The sequence below is a fragment of the Rhinolophus sinicus genome, chromosome 17 (assembly GCF_057876585.1).
Source record: "Rhinolophus sinicus isolate RSI-liver-muscle chromosome 17, RSI-T2T, whole genome shotgun sequence".
NCBI classification, from domain to species: domain Eukaryota; kingdom Metazoa; phylum Chordata; class Mammalia; order Chiroptera; family Rhinolophidae; genus Rhinolophus; species Rhinolophus sinicus.
Genome location: NC_142517.1, coordinates 157,638,958 through 157,665,663, shown reverse-complemented (window position 1 = coordinate 157,665,663; position 26,706 = coordinate 157,638,958). Strand labels below are relative to the sequence as shown.

Sequence of the window (26,706 nt, the reverse complement as noted above, 5' to 3'; positions counted from 1 at the left end):
CAAGATTGAGCTTGCTTTTGTTAAAAACTCTGATTTTATCCTTACAATCAAAATTTCAATGTGGAAAGTGATCTTAAGAGATGATTGAAGACAATCATCTACTCCAGAGATAAATCACAACATCTTAGATATGGGCGTATTGTAGGAACTATAAGAAGAGAGTTTCCAGAATTTCCCGGGGGAATTTGTACTAGGATCTAATCATGTTCACTTAAAGGTGTCATTTTTCACGTATAGACTAGCTATTTTCTTATCATTTCAGCACATATCTTCCAGTTTACCTTGGGACTTGGTGGGAGTGAAATCAATTCCCTTTTATAGTACTTACATGAGCACAGATCAGTAAGTTTTAGCTTTCCTTTCCCCAGATTAAGACATGCCCATTTCGATGGTGGGAGAGAAGATGAGTTTATACCACACATAGTTGTTCCAATGTTGCCCAGTATCACTTTTCAATGAGTGAATCAGGAAATAGCTTCCTTTGGGAAATGGTTTCTATTTGGCTCATTAGCATGGAGCATCTTCAGGATCTTTCTGAGCTTCATTTAAGGAATTGAATTTCCTTGAGATCCTCACAGTAAAATCTGCAACAGTCATGGGTGCCTCTACTTTTGTATTTGTTAAGTTTATTTCCTAGGGTGGGACTTTTGAGCTCACAACCTCTGCAAGGAGACATGGCCATCTGCCATATAGCTTAATCTCTGAGCTGCGGGCTTGGAGGCAGTATATTTCAAGGACAAGAAGCCAAGGAAGCAAAGAGGGACAGCTTATTTTCACTTTTCACAGACAACAGTGGGAGGGAATCTAAATTCTGGCAGGAGACTGCATTAGGTGCCAAGCTGCCACTGTCATTTGCATAATGTGTAATCTAAAGTGTTGATTCATCTCTAAAAGACAGGCACATTTAGTGAGGGGAGGTGAAATTATGCCTGGCTCCTCTGTCTGCCCCTTAAGGACCCAGTTGCATTCCTTCTCTCCATCAACTCCACAGAGGCAGGGACCTTTCTGCCCCACTGGACTTGCTTCTTGTCTCCACCTAGCAAACTGACTAATGGTGCTGGCTCTTCCCCTGTTGCTATCTCTGATGCTGTTGAGTGTAGCTGCTCCTCTCCCAAAGGACAGGAACTGATGGAAATGTGACTAGCTGATTTGGGGTACATTTTTTTTTTTACTTTATTTTTTAAAAAGTGCATCTCAACCCTAAATAGGACTTACCTTTTGAAGATGGTGGAGAAACATTTATGTTCAGAAAGCGATGTGCTGTAAAAACATAAAAACAATTTGATGCTAACGTAATTGCAGACTCACTCATTTTAATAGGCTGTTTGTTGAAGGTGGGTGTTTGGCATAGAATTTTGGTTTTAGAGGCTGGACATATATCTGTTTGCATATTTGTGCAGCATCAAATAGATGTCTTTGTTTTAACAAATGGGTCCTCTCATTTTAATAAAATTCCTAACATTAAATAGTAAGTGAAACGTGTATTTTTAAAAATACAGTGATCAGAAGGGAGACTCCCACAACTTTGACTTTTGTGACATTGTCTAACCTTGGTCCCCATTCCCATCTGTACTGGTATTTAGTACCTTCTCTGGGAGGACCAAAGGTGGGCGGTTTCTATATCCCTTCTACCATAAACACTTTCTAAACATTTATATAAACATTTATCACAAACATTTTATAAACATTTTCTCTAATCCTCAAATAATCATCCTTCTCTTTAGCAATGAGGCAACTGAGGCCCAGAGTATTAAGAAACGTTTCCAGTTCCTTTTCATTGAACCACATGAAAATGCCATTTTTATGTAGCTTAAAAATGGTTGAACATCAGCAGGTTTATTGGCTCAATCCAACAGCCATTCAAGAGAGCTAGGAACCAAACTCCAGCCAGCCAGGATCAAAGTTAGCCTTCCTTCCACTAACCCATGCTGCTGCCTTCTATGTTTATATTCTTGTGCAGCTCCAAATATCTAGCCATGTATGCATTATATACTCAACATAATATGTGGTTAAAAAATATTTATTGATTGGCTTTTGAAAATGGATTTAGAGAAAGCACCGTAGAACTATGTTTTGTAACCATTTAGCAAAGTATTAGGCATCTCAGTTTTTACTGCGGTAAATGTGGGTGGAAATAAAGTACTATTAGATACTATTTTTTGAATCATTAATTCCTCTATTTTCTACATATGGCACAGTTTCCCAGTGTCCAAATAGCTATCACTAGTGACGGGCTCTTTTTTGGGACAGGTGAAATCCTACATCTCTGATCTCCCTTCTTCCTTTGTTTTCTCCTGCCAGTGTGGGTTAGCAATTTCACAGGTTTTATGAAGTGACCAAGAAAGCACTTAGATAATCCACCTTCAAAATATCCCTCCCCTTTCTTTCTCGGTTAATATCCACACTTTTATTTCTTCCCACTCTGGAGATAATACTCTAATTTTTGGGGCCACAGGTGTTTAGCCCAAGTCTTTATATTGACCATTTTAAGAACATACCCACACATTTTGGAAGAACCCAGGTGGTTTTCGTATTTAGTATGTCCAAAAGATATGAATTTTGAGAGCAAATCAATGACTGCACGATTTATAGTGTAATTACATAGTAATTACTCCATTTGCCTGTGAACATTGAATCCTCTCCATGGGTTTTAAACAGATGTCACAGCAGATGCACCTCATTTAAGGGAGAATTTCTATTAACTATAGCAGTAGTTGGGCTTATTATCTTCAGTGGTGCTGGATTAAATTGAGAAGAGAGGGCACTGTTGAAAACTATCAGGAAGTATGATTCAGATAGGAGAGGGACAGATGTCAAACATGGAAAAGTTCCTATGAGGAAGTATAGCAAATATAGTGTCAGCATTTCAAAGGGTTGACGAATCCTTGGCTTTGGGGTTATGTGACAGTTGTCAGTATAACTGAATTTTGTAGAGATAAGTGTACAAACTTATTTCTACCTATATTATCTCACTTGATAATCATTGGAATCCAGGATGTAGGTTTGCATGTCCTGAGTTTCAGAGGTCACCCAGTGTGGGGACAGAGCCCCAGAGAGCAGTTTCCAGGCTCTCGGCCTCATGTGGAAAGGTGCTGGCTCGTGTAGTAGGTGGCCAGCAGCTGTAACCCTTGAGCCATTGGCCACTAATATAACTGCCGTGGCTGCGTTGGGGAGTGGAGTCGAGAGGAAGTCCAGGGGAGTCGGTCGGTTGGCAGAAAAGCAGACAGCAGGTCGCACGTCGTGTGAATCCAGCCTCCAGTGAGACGATAGTGGTATGACTCCCCTACCTATGGCTCCGTGGGTGTTCCTTTTTGGCCTCACCATATCCTGCGTTCTTATGTGGGGAGCGGGAGCTGAGACCCCGCAGGCCACCCCGCGTGACACCCAGGTTCTCCAGGGGGTGTATGGTGGAGCCCAAACCAGAGCCCAGGCTGCCTGGCTCCCCAGTTCACACCACGCTGCTTCTTCAAACAGTCAGTTCAGTCAACAAATCAATTAGACTGTGTGTGTTTTAAAACAAATTGATTGACCTTTTGATTTGTTAGTTTAAAATCAAAGTGATTGAATCAGTTGTTTGTGAAAACACAGGTTAAGAAGTGCTTGTTTATTTTTACATCAAACTCTTGGTTTTGTTGTTATATATTTTCAAAAAGGTGCAGTTTGAAATCCATTCTTTGTGCAACATGGGAGATTGCCAGACACGCACCAGTTTTTAAACTAAATTCGTACACAGCCAGGATAATCACCACTGGTAACATCTTCAAACACGTAGAACAATGTGCTCATATTGAAATTGATGGTTTTAAATTATGAGCAAGTATGAAATAAAAGAATTTACAAACTCCTCAGTTGGAATCTTGATAGCATTTTGCTGATGGCTGGGAAAAACTTGCATATGTCCTTGATTTTCCTTTCTGATATCATCATTGTCATGCGGGGTGGCATGCAGGGTCTCTAGTCCTGCTCCCCACATAAAAATGCAGGATATGGTGAGGCCAAAAAGAAACACCCACGGAGCCATAGATAGGGGAGTCATACCACTATAGTCTCGCTGGCGGCTGGGTTGGAGACACAGGAGGCGGGAGCCACACGATCTGCAACCTGCCATCCACTTGTCTCTGCCAACCAATCTCTTTTGCTAACTGCAATCCGCTCTTGCTAGCTCAGCCACCATCTTCTTGCTAGCTCAGCCACCATCTTCTTGCTAGCCCCCATTTGCTGCTAGCGTAGCCACAGCAGTTATATTAGTGCCCAGTGGCTCACTGGTTATAGCTGACGGCCAACTAGCCACAGCTGATGGCCATCCAATGACAGTTGATGGCCATTTACTACCTGAGCCAGTACCTTGCCACGTGAGGCCGAGAGCCTGGAAACTGCACTCCTGACTCTATCCCCACAATCATTATCATCATTATGACTATTATTACTATTATTATTTTTAGCATGAAATGATCCCTACTCTACCCCATTCCAGCTCAATGTCTCTCCTCATTCAAATCTGGACAATAGTATGTTTGCCCAACAGCCTGCTGACCCCTGCTTCCAAAGTCTGTGAAAAAGGCCTGGTTTCATTGAGGCTTGTCATTCCAAAGTCTGCTCAAGTGGCAAGGGCTTGAGAGAATTCACTTTTGCTTAGTCCTCGAAGGCATTTCCCTGGTGGCAATTGGTGAGGACAAGAGAAAGAGAAAAGATCTGGCTGTCCGTCAATAGGACTGGACTCCCACACAAATGTCAGAGCTTGGCTAGCAAAAGCTGCCTTTTCTCTTTCTGTGTGGCTCTCTTTCTTTGTAAAAAATCAGCAGTGCTCTCTAGATTTCTTTCCCTTTCCTCCCTAAAGACTCTGTGGTAGTTGGTAGCCCCTTCTTCTCTTCCGTTCTCTCAACTGAAAGCACCGGCTGCCCCACTGTGTTACCTCCTTGCTCACTTCTCACCCCACTCGCATTTCTCCTTTATCCTATTTGGGATTTGTATTCCTCTTTGGAACATTTACCCTCCTACGCTTCTCTTTCTAACATTTTCTGTTCTGTTCTCTCACCTTCCTCCTGTGGCTTAGGACTGTTCTCCTAGACTCTCATCAGGGTCCATTGGTCAGTTAGCCCATGCATCAGTCTCAGCTGAGGGGAGAGGTGAAGGTGAGGCCCGTGGAGAAGAAAACCCACAAAGGAGGAGGAAAGGCATCAAATGAGACTTGCAAAGAATGGGGGAAGGGGAAATTAGAGGCCCCTGGAGCCTAAAAATAAAACTAATAAGTGGGGCAACACTTGGCTTTTCTGTTCTGTTCCAACTTTATATATAACAGTTTGTAATCTACGATATTATATTAGAAATATATTAGCATAATGAATTAATATGTTAGAAATAATTAACAATAGTAATTAATATATCAGGAATAATTTTTGTAAAATGTCTGACATAGTATGTGGAACATAATAGACACTCAAAAAAAGATGGTTATTACCTTATTGCTTTTTAAAATCCAAAGTGATTCAAATAAATGTAGGAGAATTGGGTTCAAACCACGGAGTAATATCTAATTTTGATAGAGGCAGCACTGTTTTCTTGGCTCTCTATGTTATAACATACAGATTGTGGCAGTCAGTTGTGAGGATTGTCAGGAAATATATAACAATAGTCACCAAGCACTGACATTTGAGTATGATGATTTTGGAAACAGGAGAGTATAAATGTAAAGACCTAGACTCCAGTCCTACACTTGTATTAGTCTTGGAAATGTTCTGTAACCTCCGGGCTCTTTTTTCCTAATCTGCATAACGGAGATACTAGAGAACCAACCGCACCGGGTTGTTCCTAGCTCCCATGGGATCACATATGCAAAGCGGATGGCAGAGTTTAGCACATAGTGATCACTCAATAAAGGCTGTCCACTATTGGGTTACTATTTTAATTAGAGCAGATTCATGTTTATCTTTGTAAAAACATTGATTTTACTCCCTTGCCTTCTGATTTTCTTTTCTTGAGAGACAAAGAAAGGGACTTGAGTTAGCTAACCCTTTTGGAGTCTGTGACCCATGAGAAATTCATATCTTATGTGGACTAAGGCAGGAAAAATATCAGGCACCATGATGGTAGATTACTCATCAACTCTATGACACCTGCCTATCATATTTCTGGTGTTTCAAATACCCATAGAACATTTTCCAACAGAGTGGTGTTCAGTAATTCATAAGGCAGTTCACCATATGCTAGATTTATTTCACTAGGGTCCGAGGGATAATTTGTGCTATTAGGAAAGATATGTGAAGCCATTTGTGGGATGGCAGGTAGACTTTACTGGTGAAGGAGGATTTGTTGACCATTTCTTATTATAGGGCATTTTTCGAATCCCAGAACTATATGGTTTATGCTAATTCTTTTGACCAATATCTATAGAGCATCCACTACTTTCTGGCTCTGGGCTGGGTGCCAGGGAGTCAAAGGTGCATTAGACATGTCACAGCCTGGTGAGAAAGCATAGGGGCTTGCACACAGCTGAATAAATATTTGTTGAGGCAACTTGGAAATAAGCCTTTCCTTAATCATAAATGCTGTTAGAGAGCTAAAAACAAAGTACCCCAGATGGGCAGGGGAGGGACCAACTTCTCTGGCTTGTGACAGGTTTGCTGCCTGGAAAAGTCCTTACTGTGCTTAAACATCCCTCTGTGCTGTCTTTCCAGGGCTTAATGAAATCCACCGAGAACACCTGGCACAAAGTCCCAGGACAGGGCACTGTGCAGTGGCCAGTACAAAACCCAATTCTTGCCCTTGGGGACTTCTCTCTTCTTTTTCTTCTTTTAAGCTAGGAATTGTATGACGTTCTGGTTTCCACTCCAGCCTGTTTTAGTGGCTGAGGCACAGCTGGAGAAAGACTTCGGTTAGAGAGCATGCCGGACCATAAACGAACAGAATCAGTAAAGCAAACTCCTGGGCAGCAGCCATGCAATGAAAGGGAACCACTGTGTCCATGGCCAGAGAAAGGTTGGGTGAGTGTTATTTGCAGAGAACGTGCCTGGCTCCTGGCTCCTCCACCCTCCGCTGCCCATGGTGGGAGCTGCTTGGCTTCGTCTTGCTCATTCAGTCTCGCCCAGGTGCCAGCCAAGGCCAACCCAGGTCCCTATCAGGAGAAGAGAGAGGACCTGTGGCCAGTAACAGAGTGGCTTGGAATCGCCTCAGGTTCCCAACTGACTGTTTGCCCAACCCTTAGGAGCAGAAGCAAGTATGTTTTGGTTTTTTTTTCTTTGTGTCTAACTGGACCATCCTATATCCTGCTTACTGCAACGGGCACCTGTCTTGTTCTGGGTACATCACTCTTTGGAGCCTCATTTTCTCAATTGTCAGGTGAATATGTAAACACCTAGTCGCAGGGCTGTTTTTAGCGACAAATGAGATGACCTGTGAGGCACCTGTCACGGGGAAGATGCACAATTTGTGTTGGTGTCTGAGTCCTGGCCTTTGTATGTTTTGTCACATCTATATTCTTGAGGCCTGGCGTTACTCCTTTGACATGAAGCCCGATTGTTTTGGTATAGAGGACACTTGGCAGACCACAGTGTAAAACTATGCATTTTATTGATCAATTCATGTGTGCTACCTGCATACCTTCTTTGAACCTCATTCCCTTCCCTTCTCCCTACTCCTGACAGGGTGTCTCCTAATTAATTTCTTTTGAGGGTATGGGACTCAGAGACCTCTGTAGGGGCACAGAGAGGCTATAGGCCCCTGAGCTAGCGTGTAGGGGCTTGAGTCTACCCCAATATCTCTTGTCTCTCCTCTTCCTCAGCCGTGGCTCAGCTGCTTGGGGAGTTACCCTGGAAGAGGTCCCTCAGAGACCAAAGGACACTGGCTCCTGACCTTCCTGTCAGTTTCTTTTCCTGGGGGCTCTGGAAATCTGAGGGGAAATCTTTCCAGGTGCTGGTTTTCAGGCAGGAGAGGAGCATCTGTGAGCCCTGTAGGGCAGAATGGTAGAGTATCAAGTGAGAACCCATTCCCAGCGATGTGACCAAGGCCACTTGAGGAATGTAGGAACCAAATACAGATGGGGCTTACTACTTTGCTCAGCTGAAGAATGTCAAGAAACGCCCAAGTGGCAGAAAATTGCATGGCCCCAATTTCTATCTAAATAAAAATAAATGATTCCTAAATTAATGCCTCAGTTTGCAAGACTGAAAAAGAAAAAAATCAGAGAGAAAACATTTCAAAATTAGCTCTGAATACGTCATGGTCCAAGATTTTGATCAGTGTCTCATTTAAAAAGTAAATAAAATAACACACCAACCTCTCAGTGGATACTGGATTACATGCTGGCTAGTTCATCAAACACCTTAGCAAATTCTAAAGAGATTAGGGAGTGAATCCAAGTGCTAGTGCACAGGGCCCCCTACCCAAGCCCAGGGCAAAGATGGAGAAGCCAATGCACAATGTCAAATTCTCCAGTTGCTACCAGGGCTGGAGCGAAGGGTGGTGAACTTTCTGAACAACTACCCTGGGCAGAGAAAAAGGGTAGATCCCTTTACAGAAGTGAAAATGAAAGGGATATGATAAGGGAGACAATTATTCATGGTGTACTCTGAATATTATAACATGGGATTAGTAAGAGGGCTTTCTTCCATTGAGCTTATTTCTAGACAAATTACTTTGGCCCATAGTAGGGAAAATAATAAAAACAAAACCGTAAAATTAATGCTTATTTAAAACAAAGAGATAAAAGATATGGAAAACTATTTCAAGGGGCCCCAGGCATGAGTGGCTGTGAGGCATGGAAGAGAGTGGTCACTAGGGGAAACCCAGGGATGGGTAACAGGAGGGTCCCTGCTGTCCTCTGGCTTTCCTTAGCACATTCCTTGTTCATGCCTCCTCTTTCCTTCCCATCTTCCTGTCTCCCCCAACTACTTCTTAGCTACCAGCAGCCTCCTTGGTCTTGCATTCTATTTCAACCGGAGGAGGGTCTTGTTCCATCAGAACTGAATCGTTTATCTGAAAAGGAATTCACACAAGCAGTGGAGGCTGATACTGGTAGTCTATTAGGTTACATTTGTATTTCACCAGGGAGTCCTTTAAGGCTTATCAGAAAAGAGGGAAGGAGCCTTTTGTTTCACAAGTGTCACAAACTGTTCACATGGCATGTATCTTTGAATGGAGGAAGAGGATGGGCAAGTTTCAGAATTCCCAAAATCACTGCAGGTAGACAGCTGTCTGCTTCCTGTATAGCTCAGGCCTCATCTGCAATGAGCTTGGGGACTTCTGTTGTCTTTGCCTTCCTTGTCACGGCTGTCTGCTTGCGATGCTTTCAGTATACTGTAACTCCATGACAAAAAAGACTGTCTCTGTCTTACAAATAAGGGAGAACATTTATGTGCGCGTACTATGTTCAGTTAGTTTTCTAAGCCCTTTACGATTATTAACTAATTTTGTTGTACAACCTTCAAAGATAGGTGAGTCTATGACCATTTTAAAGATGAGGCATGGAGTCATTGAACAGTCTGCCTAAGGTCACAGAGAGGACAATGAAATGCCAAATTAGGATTCAAACCCAAGCTGTCTGACTCCCAGGCTCACACTGTAAACCATGATATAGATTGTATTCCCATCACCTAGTACAGTGCCTGGAAAACAGTCATTGTTTCTGATTTTCCTTTTATGTCTTTCTGATGGTTAATTTTATGGGTCAACATGGCTGGGCCAGAGTGCCCAGATATTTGGTCAAACATTATTCTGGATGTTTCTGTGAGGATCTGTTTAGATGAGATTTACATTTAAATCAATGGACTTGGAGTAAAGCACTTTGCTATCCATAATGAGGGTGGGTCTCATCCAAATAGATTTAAGTCCTGAATAGAACAAAAGACTGATCTTCCCTGAGCAAGAGTGAATTCTCCAGCAAACTGCCTTTGGACTCCAGCTGCAATTCCTCAGTTTCCAGCCTGCCATCCTCCCCTATCAGCTTTGGGACTTGCCAGGCCTCCACAACTATGTGAGCCATTTCTTAAAATAAAACTCTTCTTATACATACATCCTACTGGTCCTGTTTGTCTTGAGAACCCTGACTACTAGTCTCCTTTGCTAACATGTACCTCAAGGTTTGGAGCTTGGCCTTTTTTTCTCAAAGTTTTGCTTGTTTTATAAGCAAATTTTTCCTGTTCATGGCCTCAAGTATTATCTATATGCCAATGACTCTTCTAACTCAGATGCATCTATGGCGCTCCAGACCTACATATCCAACCATATAATTAGAATGCGTTCTTGGGTATCTGTGGGGCACCTGACTGTAGCATGTACAAAGTAAATTCATGATCCTGCAACTCTGATTCTCTTTCAGGGTTCTCTATCTTTGTAAAATGGACCTGTATCTACCAGAAAGACCAGGAACCATTCTTAACAGTTCTTGCTCCCTTACCTCCCTACTGAATCCATCACTATGTCCTGCCAATGTCACTTCAGGAATTTCTCGTACCTTTTTACTTCTCTCTATCTCCACTACCACCGCCTTACTCAACCTGTGGGTATGTCTTATCTTGACTCCTATGGTAACTTTTCAAGTGGAGCTAGCTAGCGGCCCATTCTGTTTCTCCTTTAATCTTTTTTCTTCACACACTCCAGTCACAGTACTCTTTTCTAAAAACTAAAGCTGATTATATCGTCCAGCGTCACTACCTGTTGGAAGCCATTCTGTGACTTTCTATTGTGCTCGGGAAGAAGGCTGAATTCTTCACATGACCACATGGTGCTTCCCAAGGTCCTGCAGGCTATCATCCCGCAGCAATTTCCTCCTTCCTCTCCACACTCCATCTAACCTCACTTTTTACTCAGTTTCTTGAAAATCCTTCCTCATATCACTGACCTTTTGTACATACTGTTTTCATTTTTAAAAAATGTACAGAATTATTCCCAACCTCTCAACTCTCCTATCAAGAGTCACTTCGAGGGGAAAACTGTTGTGTTCCACACTTCCCTCCCTCAGTCTAGTCAGATCCCTTTGTTATACAGCCTCATAGTATTTATCTACATTAATATGAATCATAATAGCTAAGATTTATTGGTGCTTATCGAGTTCAAGTATCAAGCACAATGCTAAATATTTTGCATCCATTATACTGAAATATTATCTAACTAAAACTGCAACGAAATCCGAGAAGTAGGTAATATTATTATTAGTATTCTCTTTTACAGAGAAGGAACCGGAGAACCTGGGTGGGAAGCTGAGTGCCTATTTGGTAGTAGGATGACGTGGTGAATATTTGGCTCTCCCACTGGAACGTGTACTTGGAGTGAGCTGGGGTCAGGTCTGTTAGTGATCAGCGTTGTTAGGGGACCGTCTGGCACTTAGAATGTGTTCAATACCTACTTGTTGATTGAAAGAATGATCAATTTTGAGTGAGTAACGAATCAGGACGCGATTTAATATTAAAACTAACTGGGCAGCCCTTTTATTCTCTACTCTTAAATTAGTCGCCTGTGAGATTATTTACAAATTCTAGACAGCTGCTTGCAAATGAGAAAGTGGCATTCCCAATACTAGAGATGTTTTAGAGTACCTTCTACTCTTCGTGTTGATGACCATCTGCTTCATTTCCAAATGAGGCAGCAATTTAGTTTAATTTTGCTCACAGCAAAGGATGTTTCTTTCTTTTTTTTTTTTGGTACCAGTTCTTTGGAGGTTTCTAAAACACAGGGAATCACACACACAGACACACCCTTACAAACATGTGCATGCTGAGTTAGGTGAGTCCACGCTAGCAGCTGTAACAAACAAACCCTAACTTTTTCAGCTTAACAACATAGTTGATTATTTCTTATTTGAGTAATAACCTAATGGGGGTGTTCCTGCGTGGCCAGACAGCTTTCTACCTCGTGATCCAGGAGCCCAGGCTCCCTCTGTGCCTGAGGGCCTCAGGGTTCTCTCACCCAGACAGCAGCAGGGAGAAGGCACACCCACTTCCTAAAAATCCTGGCCCCCAAAAGAAGCATGTCACTTCCACTCATATCCCATTGCTAGAATTTCATCATGTGTTCACAGCCAACTCTAAGGAAGGCAAGGAAATGCTGTCTAGTTATATGCCCAGGAAGAAAAGAGAGAAAACATATTTGAGTGAGTGAGTCACTAGCCATCTTGGTCCCACCCTCCCATCCCTATACTATAAAGTGGAGAGATGTTATAAGATTAGTTCAAAGTGCCCTGGAATATGGGAAGATGGAGCTGAATTTTAACAGTGGGCATCTAGAAAGGTCCTTGGAGGAGGGTATTTTTAGTGCCATCTTAAAGGATAGGTAAGTCCTTGATGGAGATCCTCTTGTAACTGAGACCAGTGACAAAAGGGTGAGGTCTGAAGTCAGGAGCAAGTAAGGGTGTGAAAAAAATGTATGCTTGTGCCTTGGCCTATGTGTACATAGCATTGTATAAAGATGAAATTATTTTAATGATCTCTTTTTCCTGGTTTTCCTGAATTCCTCCTATAAGTAATTAAATAACAAACAGAATTACCCCCTCCACCATGAGTATCTTAATCCCTAATGTGAAGATATGAAATAATTAGAGGGTGTTCTGTGTAACAATTTTAAGGTCATGGAAAACTTCTATTTTCAAGACTATGCTAATTATACAGGAAAAGGCCAAACAAAGGGAAGGTATACAATTAGCAGAGCATAATTTAAAACCAGCCCTGTTTAGAGGCTCTTCTGAATCTAGATATGTAATATATCAAGAGTGATCTAGTATTTCTCTTTTGGAGGATAACTCTGGAGATTTTAGAAATGTAGGGGTTGTCCATTTTGAATTTGACTGTGGTGCTGGTATAGGGAAACATACACTCGAGTCTAAGTGGGATCGAGGAAAGAGCAGGGTCTGTCGGGGTAGAAGACCTCTGTCCCTTCCTTGGTTTGCCGCTTATTGGCTGGGTGACCATAACCTCTCTGAACTGCTTCCTCCACTGTATGGGGATAGTAATACATATGAAAGCACTTAGCACTGAGCCTGTACTATATTAAAAACCCATTTTTAAATTTTAGCTCCATTTCCCTTCTGTTCTCCCACTTTCTTTTTTTTAAAGCAGGATTTCATTCACCTCAATAAAAATCCTTAAGACTTTAAGAACTGTACAAGAATGACTGTAATATCAGATGGATGTACTTCCTCTAAGTCTACCAACCTTCAATAAAGGCAGTTATAATATCAGTGGCTCTATGTGAGCGATGTCAAGGATAAAGAAATACTTCAGTTGTCAAATCCAAGGAAGGCTGACTCAGCTCTTCATTTCTTCCAAAGAAGATAAACTGCATCTCATGCAATTTACTTTTTGCTAGGGGCTTCTTGTTTTGTTTTCAAACAAGATCTTCAGTGCAAAAGACAAATTCTCCTACGTGTACATTAAAAGGGCCATGATGAATCCCATAAAAGTTTGGGCTTTTCTCTAGATTCTTTCACCAGAATAATACAAATTGACATGAAAAGCTGAGAGCTTAAACATTGTACAATATTACATATTATTTAATTGCAAAATGCAAAATTGCGCTCACGCCAAGCCTCAGCTCAGCTATGAATGGCCTATACACTGGAGTGCATCTCTGTATTGACTGAAAGGACAGAGGCCCGCAGCTCCTTGAGAAGGCATTAGGATTGCATTATCATATCAGTAGCCCACATGCAAAGTTCTTGGTTAAAAAAAAAGATGATAATACAGAGGCAAGAGATAAAATATGTGAGTTTGACTTGTGTAAACAAATCAAAGGCATTTAGAGTCAAGCTACTTAATCTATCTTAAAGCATTGACAGGAATATAAACATCAGAACAGCCTGGGAGCCCGAACAGGAATAAATTGAGAGAGTAGAAGCAAATAAAGATTATTTGCTACTTTTCCCTGATTTACTATGATCCAGCTGTATTGGCCTTCTTTCTGTTCTGTGAACTAGCCAAGCTCAAAGCCTCTTGTCTTAAAGCCTCTATAAATCATCCTTCTGCCTCTTCAGAGATGCCTCTTGTAATAGTCACGATTGTCTCCGTTAAGCTGCATTAACAAATAGCTTCCGTATCTCAGTGGCTTAAGACCATAAACGTTTGTTGTTTGCTCATGCTACATGCCCAGAGTGGACTGGCTGAGGGGGCGTGGGTCTCTGTTCTTTGAAGTCACGCAAGTTCCAGGGTATGGGAGCAACCACATCTTGGACCACACCTCCAGTCAGAATGCCACAGGGTAAGGGAGCTAGAGCAACAACAACGAAATGCTCCAGCATGAAAGTGACACCTGTTGTTTCTAAGCATAACTCATTGGCCAGACCAAATCCCATGGCCCCTTAAATCCCAGGGAGACCAAGGCAATGCAACCCTATCGCATGCCTGGAAAAGGAAGGGAATAGGGAGGCTCTCTTGACTCTCACACCTCCCCTGATCACCCTCTATAAAGCAGGTTCTAGCTCGTCACTGCCTGAGCACCCTTTCATATTTTTTCATAGTGCCTATCATACTGTGTAATTGCATTATCTATTTATTTTCTGTTTGGTTTTCGGTCAGTTTCCACTGTTGGACTATATGATCCTCTACGAGGAAGAACCATGTCAGTAGGCTAATTCTATGAAATAGTTCTCAAAAATGGTCAATCTGCTTAATATGTTTAAACACGGAATATATTTGTCTTGAATTGGGAGACCCTTACAGCAATGACCTCATGTCTCTGAGTGTCAGTCCTTTCTGGCTGCATGCTCACCACTCTCCATCACCCCTTATCATCTCTCTCTACACAATGACAGAGGCTAAGGCCAAGGCAAACTGGGCATTCCTTCACATGCTGTTAGGAAGCAAACTGGAAAACTAGTAACTCAAACCTCACAGAAATCTTCTAAGGTGGTGAAAACCAACATACTCAATGCAAATCACTGTACACTTTGTAATAAATGAAAAGAAGAAAGAAACTTGGTGAATTGGCATTTTGTTGAATTTACTCTTAGCAAATTAGCTTGCAGGGAAACAGCTCCGAGCTACCCGCTCGCTCTCCAGTAACAGATGTACTTCATTGTCAGACTGAGCCGGCTAATTAGAAGGTACTCTGAAATAACTGTCCTTTTTATGGGCAAAAAACTTCAGTTTAAAGAGATTAAGTTGTTGGCACAAATCACAGAGCTGATGGTGGGAAAGATAAAAGTATGATTCAAGTCTCTCCTCACTGGTGTGGTGCTTCCTTTCCCTGAGTCACACAGCAGGAAGGCTGCAATCATTTTCATAAACATAGCACTCAATGTAGGGCAAAAAGTAAGTGTAGAAAAGAATATTCTGGGTATTTGGCTTGCTTTGTATCACTTGCAATAAAAACATTTTCATGGAAAAAAACATTTTCATGATTAATTGTTACTGTTGACACTTCTTTATAACTATACCAACATTTTCTAGATGAAATACTATTATTTTCAAGGGAAATAAGAAATAATTGAAGTACAACTGCCTGTGGGACAGGTTATTTCAGCAAAGAAGTTTCAAGAATCAATTAGCTATGGCCTTAGAGAAATGGATTTTTAAATAGGCATCATCTCAGGTCACCTAAGGCAGTTCTTTAGTTCTCTAATATTTCTTCTTAAAAGAGGCCACCACTAAAATAAGTCAAAGGTTTCATAGATACTTGTAAGTATGACTGTTTAAAAAAGGACTTTTTTTTTTAGCTATCATCTTTTTTTCTCCTGTATCATTCAGGAAAAGACATTTATGACAAGTATTTTACGTACTATAGCAGGCAAACATTAATAAAAGCAAAAAAAAAAAAAAAAAAACAAAAAACCTATTCTCTCTACTCATTAGTACTTACATGTTGATTTCCGATTTTATAGGACTGCTGTTATTTTTCCAGCATGACGGGCCACATAACTGAACAGTATGTTCTCCTACCTGTTGGACCGAGCCTGCTGTTTTCTTCTGACTATAGGTGCAGGGCACAAATCATAGTCTCAATCCGATGAGAAGATTTGGAGTCGCTCGTGCCAGGAACAGCTGCTGCTTAGCAAACTGCGGGATCCTGTGTGGATAACAAGACGAGAGAAAACTTTAGAAACAATGGAAATTCATCAGGCTCTGAGAAATAAAGATAGTTCTGTCATTTTTTAAAAAAGACATGTTTAGTCTACAAGTATAATACATAGAATGACATGTGGGTAAACACTCAATGAAGGTTGAGCAAATGAAAAAGAGAATAAATAAATGAACAAATGAATGTCAGAACTGGTCCTAGGATTGCAAACCTATACGCCTACAAGACCAGGCAAGTAGGGTAAATGAGGAAGCGGACTGGCTGTGAGACAACAGGAATAGCAGGGCTGTGGTACCCTAGTGAGTACGTGTCCCATCTGAAGGGGGCAGCACAGCTCAGGTATAGCTGATGGTTTTCATTGATGCGATAGAGAAAAACAAGCCCGATAAGGCCACAACTTCACATTTTCAAGGGAAGGCAGAAATACAGATTTTAATGTGAAATCTCTTTATTTTTAGTGTTCAATTAAACAAATCAAAACTGAGGTTCAAACGAGACTAAAGCAAAAGCCAACCTGCGGGTCAGGATTAGCTCTTGGGTGGCCAGCTTTTACCTAAAATCTAGGGTAACATCTTTAATTTCCAAATGATAAAAAAGGGTCCAGAGGACTGAAGCCACTTGGACAAAGACACTCAGCTAATTCATGTAGAGCTGGGGTTTCTAGCCACGAGTATCTTCCCTTTCACTTAAGACTTTCACTTTCACTTATGACCACTCTGAGACTGGCCAACCCCAGCTGCCTCCAGTTTATCTGATCCTTGGGTCTCAGCATTTATGGAGTGCTTACTATACACTAATTTACTTACATTTATTACCTGTAATCATCACCACAATCCTCTTTGTTTTATGTCATTGTCTTCACTTTAGTAATGAGAAACTCATGAACTTGGGAGATAAAGTCTCTTGTCTAATGCTACCCTGGTATGTAGCGGACCCAGTGTTTGAATCTAGGTCTTCTCCGCTTAACCGTTTGTTTAGCCCACCTCTCCAGTGCCTTATCAGAAACTGTAATGTCAGTTTTTAAGTTAGAGGTATTGCAACTTTCCAGAATATAAAATATGTCTACATTCAAATGTTGGTTTTACAATACAAAACAATATTTCAAAGTCAAATAGAAATGAATTTCACTATCTACTCTTTTGGATAATTACCATTATTGCTATTTCTCCTTGGGCAGATAATTGAAAATTGACTATATAAATTGTCATGTTTTTCTGGGGAAATAGCCTAGGCTCAAAATTTGTCACCCATATTTTAATCTAAGTTACAATTTTACCAGGCCCAAAAATTATAGCTACTGTAGTACATTATTCTATTACATCTCATTAATATCTTCTTTTTAGTTTCATGTGGAAAAAGGAATTTTGCCAGTGACATTTATGTCTAAGGAATCCATTCATTTTGTGTACCTCCACACCACAGTTAGCTATGAAATATTTTAGTGACAGAATAGGACAAATAGGATAGTAATAATATTTTAACATTCCCAGTTTTGCAATAACCCTCTGTGACAATAAATACATTTGCACTGTGAATCTCAAATGTAAGCATCTGGCCACGTTTGATCTGGCTTGTGTGTGGTCTGTCTGCAACCAAAGAATTGAATAAAGACCAAATAAAGTACCACTGAGTTGCCTATTTATTAATTTATCAAGATAAATTCTCAGATTCATTAGGAAAGCAGGTAGAGCTGATAGTTGATCTTCTTAGTTAATAGATTTAGGAGAGAGAACAGAGGGTTTTCATTCCCTTAGGTTTCAATACAATGAACTTATTTTTCTATTTCTCTTTGTCATAAGTCGAGTCCCAGGGAAACAGACCCGGGGAGACTCTGAGATACCCATGCAGAAAGTTTCTAGGAGCATGTTCTCAGGAGCAACACCTGTTCTGAGGGGAGAAGGAAGAAAGGGAGGGAGAGACAGAAATGTGATGCAGTCACAGCAGAGGCTTGAGGCAACCCCCTAGGGCACTCTGGAGCTGGGATGGGCCTGCAGATGTCCAGTGTGTGCTAGAGTTGGCTTGCATGGGCTCGGACAGAGCTGACTGCGCATCTCTCCCCAACTTCACAGTCGGTGACATCATGATGATACCTTCAATTTGGAGGCATGTGTGTGGGGTGTTTACAACATAATGATTGACAAATTCTAGAAACCAGAGCTTCTGTCACTCTCTTCTTCCTCAACCTCTGGAGAGCTGGTTTACCAGCAAACCCCCAGTTAGGAAAGATTGATTTGCACACCTCTCTGCCCATTCCATATGGTAAGTTCTTAATTGCACAGAGGGAATGATATCCTATATCGCTAGGTCTTGTATTACTGTGACTTCTTCAGGAAAGGTGTCTATCCTACACAGAATATATTTTAATCCCAGGATTTCTAGCCCTGCTGTGTTGTCAGTAATCTTTATTGTTGCCTTTCTGAAAGAAGAAACCAAGCTCCCATGGAAACACACCCATCCCTATAAAATACAACTTGGTGACATGACCGCCAAAGCCTAAGTGACAGTTATCAAAGGAGTCAGTACTGACAATGAACAACATCCTGGATAAAATACTTGAAAAAAGGCCAACTGAAATGATTTTAAAAGTAATACCATTTCTTTACTTGGAAACATGGTCATTCATACCAATAAAGTAGAATAATAAAAGCAGCGTATCTTTGTTTAATGAAGTCATAAAATATTTCTGGAGCCAATTTAGAATGCATACCATAGGTGGGAGATGATTTTAAATATATTAGTGGAGACACACAAAGAATTTGGGTTAAAATCATTCCAGCTTTTTAAAAAGTTAATTCCTAAGAAGATGAACTAAGCCAATTGATTTGCAAATATTAGTATCTTCAGGAACTCAGAGAGTTTATATGAGAGTGTTCACCATTAACTGAGGTAGCAGAAAATCTCAAGGGCACCATTCTGAACAAAGCAGTATGTCTCAAATTTCTTTCTTCTTCTGAATCCTTTACTCCATAGAAAAAGACAATGAAGGAAGACCCAAGATTTGACAAACAAATTATACAGAAATGCTTCTCAGCTTTGCCCTTTACATTCTATACCCACACTAAATCTTGGCAATGTACCAATTGCAAAAACATCACTTAGGCATTCAATTCAGGCAAAAACAATACATAGGAAATGGAAGAGAACTTATCATAATTTTAGTATATGAGGTTAGAATTAGGAAACTCAGTAAGAAAAGTGCGGATGAGTCTGAAATTCAGTGATTAAAAAGTGTCTCAATATTTTAACTGTATCTCTTCTATCATCTATCACATTTCTGTAACAGGCCTCAAAGCAGACAGGAAGTGAAGTTTTCAACATAAAATTACTGGATGCAAACTTTTTCTTCTGCATCAGAATTTAGCACAGAGCCTTGCCCATGGTAGGAGCTCAGTATCTCTCAATATCTTGTTCTTAGATAAACTGATGAATCCACATTTGGATTCGATAATCAGCTTCTTAATTCCTCTCTTATAATATCCATGGTTTCATTCAACAAAACTGTGCTAAGTATTTTCTATGTTGTGGTATTTTACTAGGAGCTGGAAATACAGAGGAACTTCTATCCTTTCTGAGACAGATAAAAGTCAGATAATTAAATATAGTAAAGGAGACACTGAAACACAAAGGAGAGACCCCAAACCAGGTGTGTATATGTATGTGTGTGTGTCTTTGTATGTAAACAAATGCATTTTTTCTCTTGAATGAAGCATTCAGAATATTGATAATGAAGACCAATGGCTTCATTTATTCTGACGATAAAATATGAATGCAGTTAATCTTTCTGTTCGTCAAACAGGAGATAGTGTGAGGATGAGGAATGTAGCATCGAGCCCTAAGAATAATCATTGGCCTATTTTTCCTCATTTTTAAGCTGAATTCATTCAACAGTTTAACAATATTTTTATTTTCCTTTTAAGTGCAATTCACATAGTAGATCCTGGTAATTTAAAGAAGAAGAAAATCTAAACTGCTTTCAAAGTCTTTCTAAGCAAGAAATTCCAAATATCTGACATGCTACGAGCCTTTTAAAAGTTTGATATAATTTCATGATACTTTTCAGAAATACCAATGTTCTAATTTATGCCTACTTATAAAATTTTAGCCTGTATAAATGAATTGTTTCATGAACGATTTTGATAGAACGTGAATTTATCTTTATAACAAGCAAACACGAAACAATGGAATAGATCCTTGTTTTTATTTGGCTGCCAAACTTTTTAGCTACAGCTTTAGGTCTCTGCCTTTATAGATGGCAGAAGCTGGTTCTGAAAATTAAGACCATTCCAGGGCATATGTGCAAAGGAATTTTGCAAAGCTTGCATATTGACTGAGTCAACTACTGCCTTGCTGGATTTTCAGGTCATGCTCACTTTATCTTGCTCTTCTATCATCTATCAAATACTGTTACAATAAATCATGCCATGTAAGCACATGGAATTTGAACATGACTTCTGATTTAGACAGAGACTGTCTCCAGCCAGCTAGCATCAATGAAAATTAAGTATGACCCAACTGTGGGAAGTTGCTTTGCTTTCTTTTTGTCTTTTTCTACACATTTTATTCTAGATCAGTTTTTTTAGAAATGGATATGGCATCTGTCACTGGAGACAATGGGTGACAGAATAGGCCAGTGACTGTACAAATACATCACTACCATTAAACAAACAAACAGACAAACAAACTGGCAAAACAAAACCAACAGTCTAAAGTATATGCCTTATGGACGACTGGAGCAGCAATAGCATCTCTTAATTTAAAGAGTAGCATCTTGACCTGTCATGTGCTTGGAAAATGATCCTCCTCCTGACTTATAAGGTTCCCCACGATACCCAGGCACATTGCGTGCCGATGCCAGTGGCCGTATTACCCAGGGAGAGGCATGACAGAGAACCTGCAGTAGCTCCTGCAGAGTGGGAGTTTGGGAGGTAGGACTTACAGAGAGGCCCCTTGGCCCATAATGGATCATACTGTATGGGGATTTCTGCATTCCACGATCAATGAGACTTCCTGAAGTTGTGGGATGGCAAGCAATAGGCCCAGTATGGCAGGAGAGGATCTTTTCCTCTGAAATATAAAGGTCTTCTCTCACCCTAGTTTTTTATAGACGGGCACTTAGATGTGAAAAGAAAATGCACATCTGTTAACTTCCAAATTAGGCACATTTTCCTTAGTAGACCTTCCAAAAGAATGGGGAGTTAAACCTGCCACTGAGAACGTATTTTCCATGCCTTAGCTAAGTTGTGAAAGAAAGCAGTTAGAGATGTCATGAGTGAATGGAGAAATGGTTAGAACTCATGTTAAAAACACAAGTTCTTTTATTTGGAAAACAAAGATAATCGAAGGTTGTAGACTAATGAACTCATAGGACTCAATGTAAATGTTAGCCACTCAAGAAATAGGTTCCTAAGAGAAGATGTAACAATTTTCACTGCAATTGTGCCACATGAATGCAGTTTTATACCTGTTATTCTAGTACGTTAATTAATACTATTTGTTTTTTCAAATTCCCCTGCTCACTAAGGGTCCTGGAAACCACTTACACCTCATTCCCTTGACAGCAAAATCACCTGGGCTGGTTACCATTCTTTGTCTCTTGAACTTCTCTGATGTTTAGGCAGCCCATTCTGGCAATGAGAACAGGGTGAGTGAGTTACATACTCATGTTTTCTTCTTGTGTTATTATTTTTGCATGATTTCTTCCCAGGAGGAAGTTATACATTTTAACAGGACAAAAATGAGGAAAATAAACTATTTTCTCCCTAGATAACATTTGATGACCTTGGGCAATATGTGCAGAGTTTTTTGGAATTCTGTTAAAAAATTATCTGCTAAGCTGTCTTTGGATCTTTGTGTTGTCTTCTTTGTGTGGGGCAAGAAGTGGGACCTACTAAGCTTAGCAAGCTTAGCTGGATGTTACGTAAACTTTAGGCAGTAAACAAAGATATGCTCAGTAGTGCACAGCTGACTGGAATGATCAATTTTAGAGCTGAAAGTTACAGTAGTCTCCCATTACCTGTAGGAACATGCTCCAAGACCCTGAGTGGATGCCTAAAACTGTGGATAGTATTGAACCCTACACATACAGCACATCTTGGAATAACGTCATTCGTTTGATGTCATTTTATTATAACATTGGTGAGACGACACAGGAACTTGTTTTTATCAATTAGGCTATGGTAAAATTGGTTGTTATATGTCCCTTTGCTTAAAGTTGCAGAACCTATTGATAACATTAAGCGAGGACTTACTGTACTATTTTTTTCCGATACATACACACCTATGATAAAGTTTAATTTATAAATTAGGCATAGTAAGAGATTAATGACAATAGCTAATAAAACAGAACAATTGTAACAATATACTATAATAGAAGTTATGCGAATGGCTTTGGGGCCTTATTAAGTAAAACAAGAGTTCCTTGAGCACAAGCAGTGCAATAGCATGACACTCAGCTCATAACTGAGATGCCTAGTAAGTCACTAACAGGCAGGTAGCTTATACAGCATGGATATGCTGGATTCACAATTATATTCCCAGGTGGGATGGGGCTGGTTGGTGAGAGAGTTCACCACGGTCCTCAGAATGGCACTCCATTTAAAGTACATGACTTGCTATTTCTGGAATTTTCCATTTAATCTTTTTTGGATTGCTGTTGACCTCAGGTCACTGAAACCGTGGAAAGCAAAACAGAGGATAAGGGTAGGACTACCATACATTAAGTATTACCTGGTTCTGCCTATAATCATTAAATTTAGTGTGATAGTAGCCTCAGTGATTTGGTATCTTAAGCAGTCCATCTGTTCTCTGTATTAAAAGATTTTTAGTCTGGCTCCTAAAACCAATCCATTCAGTTTTCTCTTTCAGTGGAAAACAAAAAAAGGAATTTTGAGAAAAGTCTCAAATCAGGGCAATGGTGTGTGTACTCCTCATAATACAGTTTACCTGGGGGAAAAATGGTAATAAATACAAAGGACCTGTGAAATATGCCTCCATTAAAGTAAAGTACAACTTTTTCATGGGGCTAACTACATACCTGAACTGCTCACTACTCCATGGGATTGCGATACATATGATGGAACGAGAGTGTAAATGGGTCACTCAGAGTGCACTTTATTTAAAAGAATGTATTCCTTGGGGGAATTTTGGATAAATGAGCTGAACGTTCTTTCATTTCTGAGGCTTTTGCTGAGGAAGCCGATGAAGCCAAGTGCTCAGAGCAAAATCATCTACTAAAGGTCACAGAGCTGAGTGAGCTGTTGCAAGCCCTAGCCTGGGCGAGGTCCTGCCAGAGGCACAGGCACCAACCCATTTTCTCCTCTTCCTTACCTGGAAGATACAGATACCTAAAATCACGCAGAAGCAAACAATGTGTTTTCCAAAATCAATAGAGCTGAGCACAGTTTGAAATCTCTAGGATGACAGAAAATACCACATATGCCCACACCATACCACCACCACAACAACAGTTTTTTTATTTTTGTAAAGCAATTATCAACTTATGTATAAATGATTACAGTATTTGAGATCCAAGATTCTTGGAAAATTTCATGTTGCAATCAAAACATAATTGAGCTATTTTGGAATAGGAAGCCTATTTGCTCTTCGAAACACATAAATATCTAAAAATTAAATGATGACCCATTTAGAACAGTATTGCTTCACAGTTATTTTTTAAAGGGTTTACTTTAGGTGAATTTCCCTGCTTGATGCAAAGTTTCTATAGTCCGATACTAATATTTCTGAACCTGGTGTGTGTGTGTATATGTGTGTGTATGTATGTGTGTGTGTGTGAGAGAGAGAGAGAGAGAGAGTTGAGGGGTGGGTGGACAGGGTCAGTCGTGATGGATTAATTTCCTCAAGTGATCAGAGCCACAAATCCATGTGCACACCAATTGTTATTTGCAGCCTAAATGAAAAATGTCTTACACATGCAGGTATTATTTTTCAAATGTGTATATATGCTTTTGTGATAAGAAAGATGTGATTTCATTCTAAAGTGTTGTCGACTACATTGTAAATTTTTGTTATTACTCTTTTTCAATCCATGCACTATAAAAACATAGCAATTACCTATTGGCAACCAGAATATTTTAAATGTTAAGAAGGAGTTCTTCCTGGATTAGATGCACTGTGGTAATGTATTTCAAGAGTTACTGATAAAATAGTTATCATAGGGACTTACTGGAAATATATAATATATTGGGGGATATGATAGATATAATGGGATTTTCAATTATGAATGAGTCCCATTATAAGAATCATTAAACCATTTTGTATATCAAGTTTAAATGTTTAGGCCTAGCACCAAAATAAAACACTCAGAAAACAATTAACAACCACTACCTCTGGGGATAGGAGTAGAATAGTGTGAGCAGCCAGTGCAACAACACCTATTTCTATTCTCTATACTTTTGTATTTGAATTGTTTACAACAAACATAAATTCAAATATTACTTTTATATTAAGAAAAGATTAAAATAAAAACTAGCCCAGTGAGGTGCTGGCTCCTAGGTGCCTCTCGCACATGCATTCTCCTCCACTAGGCTTGCATTAGGAGACTGAGAATTTCTTCTTATTCCTTGTAACTTTGAAGGCTGCTGCCAACTTGACAATGATGTTCACCGCATGCTAAAGCCCTCTGCGGGGCACTGGACTGCACACTTCATATGAAAGACTACGGTGCAAGCTGCCATACCAACATGTCCATGTGTTTGAGGGTTACAGGATTAGAGTAAACTCCCACCCACCTGTGTCTTTCAGTTCAGCTGCCTGTGGGTGCAAAGAGAAAAACTATTCTTGCCTCCTGTCATCAAACATGTGCTGGGATCTCCAGGGAGCATTTATGAAATCACACTTAGTCCTATGCCAGGAAGAGATTACAGCTGGCTGATCCATGATGTCTCCTTCCCACGATAATTCTATGAGCTGGTATGTAGTGTTAGTGATGTACAGTGATCATGTGATATATAATGCATTTAGACTCTAAAAGCTATAGCAGATTCTGTGCAACACTCACCAATACAGTAAGTTAATCTAAAATACTTTAAAGTCTGTCCAAAAATAAAAATATGCTGCCATGCTGAATTATCCCAAGTATTGTCATGTCAAGTTAAGTCATGTCATGTCGTGGCGTTCAAGTAGCTCATTGTAGCAAATAAAAACATTAATATCCTTTAGGGAGATTTCATGGAAAGCAGATGCACTGTTATTTTTTCTAAGGAATTTAGTCCTATTTCAGTAATGCATATGTGAAGTGGATAAAACATCACAAATATAAGACTCCAGTTTTTTATTTTATGCATAAAGTAGGCCCTTAAAATTTAAGTATAGTCTGAGGAAAGAGAATTATTTAAATCTAAGGTTCACATTTTCTCTTCTGTCTCCCATGTCTACAATGATTTTCCTTATTCAATCAAAGGAAGGACAAACAAGATGGGGGGATTTTCCTGATTGACAGGCTTTTTTTGTTTAAGACCAATCTAGACCAACTGGTTTTGTTGTCACTATTGCCCTTAAAGACTTAATCAGAGTCTCAGGCCCCGATCTTTGTGTTACAAACTACACCAGGGGTGCCAAAAAAATGTATGCACATGACTTGTATTCATCTTTTGTTATTGGTATATATTATTACAATTTTAATAGTTTTTTTTCCTTTCTTAAAATGTGTATACATTTTCTGGTATCCTCTGTACATGTATATATGAATATATACTATATACTACATATATACAAAAACTATATATATGGTTTTAAATACTCTACTCTTTTATCTACTCTTTTAATTCCCTTCCTTTCCCCATCTCTATATGTGTGTGTGTATGTGTGTGTATGCATATATATATATATATATATATATATATATATATATATTCAGAGTATGATTATATAATCTATACAAGAGCATGCACTAATAGCCAGTGCATCAATTCATTATTCATATGTTTGATTGCCTATTTCACCTTTCATGCTGATGAATTTCTGACACATAAAAACAACCCTCAATTAATATGTTCAGTGAATGAGTCTTGTGAAATAGTTTTTCATGTATGGTTTTAAATTCAGGTCCAGAACATATTTCTATTCTGCAAATATTTTCTCTAGACTCCACCTTTCAAAGCTGAGTGAGCTGAGGGCCCCTAGGTTAGGGCTTACATGCTGGGCATCTAAGCTCTACATGGTCTAGGAGGACTCAACAAGACAGGTCTCATTCACACAAATTTCCATCCCCATGAACAGACATAGACAAGGATCAACAGACTCCTTTTGGTTCCCCCAACAAAGACCTCTTTTTTGAGGGTAAAAATATAAGGTTAAATACAGTGTAAGGCCAAGAGTTTCCAGAGGGCTTTTCAATACTAAGTAATAATTTCAGTCTCAGATCTTTGGTTAGGTGGGGGAGCCGAGTTGCATATAATACATTTAGGGTATTTACTACTTTCATTTTAGTTTGGTTCTTGTATTTTCATATCTTTATATTTGTTTTGATTTTGTTGAGGAGGATTTAGGGGGATGGTGGGGTCGTAATGGGTTGTGGAGAGAATGGTATGTGTGGCATCAGTTTTCCCTTCCTAAACATTTGATTTAATAGTAAGAAAAAAACGCCAGAAGTTGTTTGATCATGGGAATAAATAATCTTGAGGTTCCAAATTTTAGCAAGAATTACACAAAGTTGCTTAGTGCTACTTATCCTGAAAGCTGCTTGTATAG

At 39.8% G+C, this 26,706-nt stretch overlaps 1 protein-coding gene across 11 annotated transcripts in view; it reads right to left on the bottom strand.

The window, feature by feature from the left end:
- B3GALT1 (beta-1,3-galactosyltransferase 1) overlaps nucleotides 1–26,706 on the bottom strand; it is a 524,367-nt gene that overhangs the window by 19,178 nt on the left and 478,483 nt on the right. For 7 of the 11 annotated variants that reach the window (XM_088793707.1, XM_088793708.1, XM_088793713.1 and 4 more), the window contains 2 exons: nucleotides 15,861–15,987; nucleotides 1,216–1,260 (listed from right to left, as the gene is read on the bottom strand). The gene's annotated coding sequence lies outside the window, so the exon portion shown is untranslated. Of the gene's footprint in view, nucleotides 1–1,215; nucleotides 1,261–15,780; nucleotides 15,988–26,706 lie in introns of all 11 variants that reach the window. The other 4 variants (XM_088793710.1, XM_088793711.1, XM_088793712.1 and 1 more) reach the window with 2 other exon arrangements.